The sequence below is a fragment of the Akebia trifoliata genome, unplaced genomic scaffold, assembly GCF_017979445.1.
Source record: "Akebia trifoliata isolate Shusen 1 unplaced genomic scaffold, ASM1797944v1 Contig00799, whole genome shotgun sequence".
In the NCBI taxonomy this organism is placed as follows: domain Eukaryota; kingdom Viridiplantae; phylum Streptophyta; class Magnoliopsida; order Ranunculales; family Lardizabalaceae; genus Akebia; species Akebia trifoliata.
The window spans coordinates 28,684-36,353 of record NW_028237219.1 but is presented as its reverse complement, the minus strand read 5'-3'; the positions used below and the strand labels follow the sequence as shown (position 1 = coordinate 36,353).

The 7,670-nt window shown below is 34.9% G+C and overlaps 1 pseudogene across 1 annotated transcript; it reads right to left on the bottom strand.

The window, feature by feature from the left end:
* Positions 1 to 3,002: 3,002 nt before the first annotated feature.
* On the bottom strand, positions 3,003 to 6,969 carry LOC147381050 (protein SMAX1-LIKE 4 pseudogene; annotated as a pseudogene). The gene is made up of 3 exons (XR_015174813.1): positions 5,643 to 6,969; positions 4,885 to 5,128; positions 3,003 to 4,499 (listed from the first exon to the last, which is right to left on the bottom strand). The product of XR_015174813.1 is annotated as a protein SMAX1-LIKE 4 pseudogene (transcript).
* Positions 6,970 to 7,670: the final 701 nt, after the last annotated feature.

Below are 7,670 nucleotides of genomic sequence, written 5' to 3'. Positions count from 1 at the left end.
TTCTCATTGAGAAGAATAATTTTGTGTATTTAATTATCAAAAATCACTTTTGGGTGAATGAGAAATCGACTCTAAACAACCCTTACTAATCATAATTTGTTGCATGTGGATTGTAGAACTATTGAGTTTATTAGTGAAATTCTTTAGTCCTACATTGGATATGAGTAAGAAAATTGACTAGTTCTTATATAGAACTTCTCATATCACTTAAGTGAATATGAGAGAGAGACTTGGATAAGCCCATGCATGTGCACAAAGAGCCCATGGGCTCAAGAAGGATTTAATCCATTGGTCCAAAAAATCTTTAATGCGTGTACGGGCATACGATACCCATGCAGGGGAGTGCAAATTTTGACACGTGGGCGCCCGTGACGGACCTGATCGTTGTATCCTAGTAGATAATTGTTCATTGATCCGTAGGCATCAAGTTGCGGGAATAAAATTGTTTTAAGTACATTGTGTTCAACATAAGCCTCGGTCAAACTTTATTTTATTCAATTCTCGGGTATCTATCGGATAACATTGAGTTATTGAACTCATTAAAAATCCTTTATTTTTCTTTCCAAAACGAGTCATTTTCAACATTTTGGATAAAAACTTTCACCCTTGTCTTCAACCTTCAAACCTCAAGGCAAGATAGGAATTTTAGAGAATTTGGGTAAAAATATCAAATATTTTTTTAGAGAGATATAAGGTGAGGTTAAAAGTGGCAGAAGTTGAATAAATTAAATATCATTTATCATGACTGTTGAAGAGTTTGAAAATGACAAATTTTTGGCTAGACGTTGAAGACAAGGGCATTTAGGTAAAGTAAAAGTGCAAATTTAGTTCAGTTGGTAAAGTCAGAGAAGGGTTGATTTTGTTACAGAAATAGATATTATAATACATGAGATAGATTCTATCATTATCAATGTATCTCATCACAAAAGGAAGGTAGTGATGGAGAATATTTATGTAGAATAAGATTTGACGACTTAAGTTCTAATCCCGTTAAACCATCTTTCCCTTTGTCGACGACCAACCCCTACCTCTAGGATGAGAGAGAGAGGTGTTTAGGTAATCATCTATGTTGATGTATGTGGCATATATTGAGTGGTACACATATATAAAGAATATAGGCAGATGTTGGCATGAAGTCGGAGTGGAGAGAGGACAGTTTTGTGTTTCGAATGATGACATTTATTAAAAACATATGTTTGCAAGGGATAAATTTTATAGGTTAGGGGTATGGGGGCAACGCCCCCGCGGTATGGTACATGGGTATTATTAGAATTTTCTAATACCTATTGTACGACTAGGGTTTATTATAAATTATTATGATATAACCCAAATTTGATATATAGTGAAAATTCATTTTGCGTTTTTGTGGATATAGGCACATCACCAAATCACATTAAATCTATGTGTTTATTTTTTATTTCTTTTTTATTTCTCTTTCATATTATTCATCAAAATTGTCGCACGTAGAACAACAGTCTACTATATGGGAACTAATTCAATGTTGTAACCAAATCAGTCAAGAACTAAGCTTGACCCTGAAAAATTGACATTCTCATGAAAGAAAAATCTTTTAGGCCTTGAGTTTAACCCCTCCAACCTGAGATTATCCATTAATACCTGTGTAACTGTAGGGATTGACCCGATCCTGATTTGTAACCCGATCAGCTTATTTTATTTTATTTTATTTTTTATGGATAGAAAAGTAGAGTATTTAAGAGAATTGTTAATTTTGATTGAAGGATAGGCTTCAAACCAAAGCTACATTATGTTCATCATTGAAAATCTCTTTTAGAGTAGGTGTTGTTTGGGTGGCGCAAGAGAAATTAAAGCCCTAGTGCATTGTTCTCTTATTGCTTTTAGACTCACAAATTATGTTGTCTCACATTAGTTGGACAAAGCCTACCACTAATATTTCATGAGGTTTTGTAAAAAACTCCAAAATGGAAACAAAGAACCATGTTAAAGTTTACTAAATCAGGAAAAAAATCAGTTGGGGTTATTTTAATTGATTTATACTTTTTGTTTTGTTTTGTGTGCAACAGTCTTTTTCAAGAATCTCTATAAAAACATGCTAAGAATGTACGACGATGTTTTTCTCCTCTATACAAATCTTCTCTCTATGCGTTTGTTTGTTGGTATTTTTTAGAGTTTCTATCAAGAATCCTAGAGATGTAAGGTGTGGATATCATCGTGATTGTTTAAATAGCATCATCAGAGATGTATTTTAGATTTTATCAACAATTTGATACAATTTTGATTCAAATATTCCATTTCACGTAACAAGCATGTCCAACTAAACTCAACAGTTAGGTTTAATTTGCTATATTGGTTGTTTTGTTTTTCAATATTTGTCATCATCATCATCAAACTTTATCCCAATATTTTGGAGTTGACTACACAAATCCTATACTTTCACTAAAAATGAGGTGATATAATTTTCTCTTTTAAATAATGGATTTTGAGGGCACATGTTAAAGTGCAATAAATACACTTTGGAAATTGGATTTTATACCAAAAATGCCCTTAATTTTTTTTTATTTCCACCAAAATACCTTCAGAGTCCAATTTCAAAAGTGTATTTATTGCTCTTTATCGTGCACCCGAGGACACATTAACAAGTCCCTTAAATAACCACTGTTGTAAATTGGGTTGCACCTATGGTGGGTTGGTTCGGGCTAACCAGATCCAAGGTCCGTTTGAGGCCACTTAAATTGCAGCCTTGCTTATGTATCTGTCATAATGCTTTGTAAAAGTTTCCCATTTAAAATTACCTTAAAATTTTCAAACCTGATTTCATATTTCATTATTTGAACAGAACTTTTTAACCTTGTTTTTGAAGAGAACTTTGATGGAGATCGAAAATTATAAAAATTAAAATTTTAAAATAGAAAGAAAGGGGAAGAAAAAAGACAATTTTAACATGAAAATGAAAAGAGTTACACAAGGCTATTTAGGTCACTTCACATTTTTTGAAAATGAACCCCCCCCCCCCTCCCCTCCCCTCAATCATTGAAATTAACTTGTATTATCTTAGGCAGACTTGAACCCATGAACCCAACCTCCAAAACATTCTCTTCTTTGCCTACAAGAGAGAGCCTAACAGTCCCCTCATTCCCACCCTTTTTAATAGTTTGCAAACTTGTTTGAAAAATGTCTTTCAGCCACTTTTCAAACAAGTTAGCAAGAAAAGAACCAGACCCAATTATCATCTCCTCTAACACAACCTCATCAATAAAGAAAAAACCCACCCTTTCACTCCCACATACTTCTTCGAAAGATGCTTCAAGCTTCGACATGAAATTCTGTTTCATTTGGCCTAACGAAGCCGATTTCAGATTGAAAACAAATTGGTCCTCAATCAATTCAAGGAACCCATGTGGGATTTTGTGATCTACCACGTTGAACACTTCAGGTTTGTCTTTTTCATTGTCTTCCTCCTCAGCTTGAATGTTCAAATCAAGGGTGTTGTAGCTTAATTGCCGCGAAAACTCCTTTTTAATGTAGTCATTCTCGATAACGATCAAAGAAACATCTTCTTTGTTACATGTTCTTGGCTTCTTGGCTTTGTTTGATAGATCCCACTCTTCTTTTCGCTTAGGAGTTGTTTTTTCGACAAGCAACTTCATTGGGAATACTTTGTCTCGTTTTGCATTACTGTCGTCATAGCTTGTATCTGCACTTGTAGTCATGATAAATGTTGCGCGGGCAATGCTGACCTCTCCCCCAATTGGGTCTTCAAATTTGCTGTTTTTTAACCCATTAGCAAGGAAGTTAATGTAATGGGTGTCAGCGTAATCAATCTCTTCAATCAAAACCACACAATTTTCATTTTTTTGTAAGGCTGACATTACGATTTTAGAATATGGGGTGGATTCATTCTCTCTTCTCATGTTCATAGTGACAAAGTGATCGGTAGACACACAACGTGATTCAGCAATTGCACGTGCCAATCTCCTCTTTCCGATCCAATCGGCCCCACGTATCAGTAACCAAGTCCCATTCTTGGTTGATTTGGATTTGAGTAAAGCTTCTGCGATTGAAGGGATTGTCTCACATTGCCAAGGAACATTCTCTTGCAATAGCTTACATAAATCTTGTGGGTTCATTTCTCCTTCGCTTTTCTGATCTGACGATTTTATAGAATCAAGAAACAGAGAATTACCAAGAGCGAGGGTGGTCTTAACTTCCTTGCCTACTGTGTTTTTAAGAGAATCCAAACCCAATTCTGATAGATGGTCTTTTTGGGCCCCATGACAAAAACCGAATTCGATGGTGTAGGACTCAGCAGAGGAGATTGAATTCGAGTTAGGGAAGGGGTTGTTCTGGTTGTTCTGTGATCTAGTAAGCCACCAAGGTGAAGATGAAGCACAAGTGTAGCTCTTGTCACTTGAGGTGTGACTGTCGAATGTAGAAGAACTTGAATGTATTTGATTAGGCCTCGGATTGTGAAGGCCATGACACACATTGTTCCATTTTCTTCTCAATTCAACTAAATCATCCTGAGAATTAAAGAGTGGGTTGTGTGAAAAAAAAAAACAACAAAAAAAAAAAAAACAGAAATTGCACAAAAACACCAGGATTTACGTGGTTCGGCATTGTGCCCATGTCCACAGATCAGAACAAGAACATCACTATTTTCTTTCAAGTTTTACGGCCCCAAGAGATCTCTATTTATAAAACCAGGAGTAGAGAAAAAAGTGCCTATCTCCCCAAAAATAGAAAACCCTTAAGAAAATATTACATAATTGCCCTTTTTGTAACCCTAAAATATTTGAACAACAACAACAAAATACAAGACATTTATACAACAGGTTATAAAATTTCTTCGTAAAGAAAGATGGCTAGACAAACAAAACTCATACTTGGGAAGTTTTTCTTTTTTACCTTGTGATGGGTGTCAGCTCCATGTGGTTGCAACCAATAAGGCAAGTGTGTTGATCCATTGTGGAGAAGAAAGGAGGAAGGCTTTTGCTGGCTTGACTTGAAAATTATTGCTTCTTTTTCAAAATTTGAAGTGCATTCAGCACAACAAGTGAGCTTATCTCGATCTTCGGTGGTGGTGACAAAAGGATTAGCTTCCAATATCTGAGATGGGTTTTGTGAAAGGGTCATCTTTGAATCAATTCCACTGCAACATCAAATAATGCAAAGAACAACAACATTAGATTTCTTCTTTAATCATATAATTTGTGATAATTAGCAAATTAATTTCAAGTCCCTCTATACCCAAACTGAAAGATAAAGAGTCTACATTTAAAAGATATGGGACCACACTTTAATTTTGAAATAAAAAAAGAAGAAAAAAATCAAAGTTCATCAAAGTTATCAATTATTTCCTCTTTTTCCATTTTATTCTGATAGTAGGAACTTTAATTTTTCAGAGGCTTAGGAGTAATAATCATATAAAGCAAAGAAGGGGAAAAAAAGGACAGTTAGCTTTATTTAAAAATCTGCCCTAACCAAACTTACTTTTTTACAGTGGTCCTGTTCTCTGATCCAAGAAATCCCAGAAACACAAACAAAACAAAACAAAACGAAAAAACTTAAAGCAATAACTTATTCCCAAAATAGAGATACCAATTTCTTTTCCAAGAAAAATATGAACAATAGATATATCAGAAAAGAACACATGTTTGGCTCACCTTGAAGTATGAAGGCTTAAACCAAGCCCACTTGAAGGAACAGAAATTGCTTGGAGAGCCCATTGAACCTCAAGAGGGGGTTGTTTCATCTGACACTTAATATAAGTTTGATAACTTGAAGTGGCCATTAACCATAATTTACTGCTTAAGGAACTATAATCAGAGATTAACTTCCCAATTTCTACAACTAGATGATCAACTGGGTTGTAACAAGACACTTTCTCATCAAAACTTTCTTCAACTACCCATTTAAGGTCTCCTACATAGATTATAATAGCTCCCTCTCCTAATGCAAGAGAACCCACTTTCCTTCTCAACTCTGCAACTTTCATCACCACATCATCTCTCTTCATGAACCTTAAACACAATGAAGAGAACTGAAATTTGATGAAATGGGTTGATCTCAATTCATCAGGAACCTCACCTCTATCAACCCTTTTCATCAACTCTGCAACCAATCCTTCTCTGGTTAACTCACAGTCCCCAACAACCACAATATTCCTCCTATTTTTCCTCAACAAAACCTCCAAAACCAACCTGAAATCTTCCTTCTCAGTAACTGAATCAGTCTTTTGAGTGGAAAACAGAAACGGATTTTGCCCAGAAGAGAAATTCAAGAAATGGGTTTGCCAGAAACTATGGGTTTCTATGTGAGGTGAAGAGTTCTCAAGAGTGTTTTTAACAGAAGTGCTAGAAAACCCAGCTTCTCTCATCACTCTACTAACACTTGGATCATCTAAGACAGATATAATAAGCTGTTCTAACTCCACCTTTACAGCCAAAAGTGGCTGTTGTTGTTGTTGTTCTATGAAACCTCTTCTTTGGTAAGCTTGGGCTCTCTTAAGTGCAGCAATGAGAGCATTAGAGAGAGAAGGTTGGTCATGAAACAGAGGATATGCTACTGTAGGGAGCCTATTAAGAGAAACATTGAAACAAAGCTCAAGAGCTCTACATTGAAGAGGATGAGAAGTTGAATGTGAGTGAGATTTAAGGCAAGCCCTTCTTAAGGGACTAACTATTGAAGTGAGTAAAGTTGAAGCTACATGAAGAGGAGTGACCTGAGCATGGCCTCTCTTTCTTGCTAAGATGACTGAGTTTTTGAGGACTAAAGCAGCCTCTGATGTGAGGGTCTGCTGCACAACACAAGATCCTGAACGCATCACTTAGCCAACACACCACCCCTTCACCCCTCCTTTGTGTGTGAACACTTGTTTTTCCTAAAATATAGAAATAAAAATTGTTCACTTGAGGTAAGAGATTGAATTTGTGGAGATTTGAAGAGAGGTTGATAGAGCTTTAAAGGAAACAAGGCTACCTTCTTTATTTCTGTTGTTTCTTCTTTTGTAGTAGTTGCAGCCGTTGTCGTTGCTTTTTTTAATTTGGTTATTTGGACACACCCCTTGGGATTTTGACAAATATTTTTAGGTACCCCTGAGTTTTTTAAAAATGATTAGATACCCTTGACTATGGTCTTATATATCTACGATTAGGGTAGGGCTGGCAATGGATTGGTTTGGTACTGGAACACTACCACTCTAATACTGATCCCAATTTTTTTAAACATGTACTTGATTTGATTAGATTGGATTAATGAATATGTAAATCGAATCCGATCTGTTTCTGGACAAAATTTCTAAACACAGAAAAAATATCTAAAATCTTTTTGAAATAACTACTTTTGTGAAAAGGATTTGAAAACTAAACTAATAAAATTAATTAAAAATTTTGAAATGGAAAATATCAAGGAAATTGAATTCACTAAGAATAATTAAATTAAATTAATTTATTTTCAAGTTTTTTTTGGATAATTCAAATTAAGAAATCAAGAGAGGTTCTTGATTCGAAAGTATAAAAAATTGGTTTTTATATTTCTTTAATTGATTAAGATTTTCTTTTGTTTAATGATATTATTGTCCACTGATCCTACTTCACAACAAGCATCCGATATAATGGGTTTTTCCAATAGTAACGAATCATGTTCAAAATAAGGGATAAGGAGAAATAACTAAGTTATATTGACGAAACAAG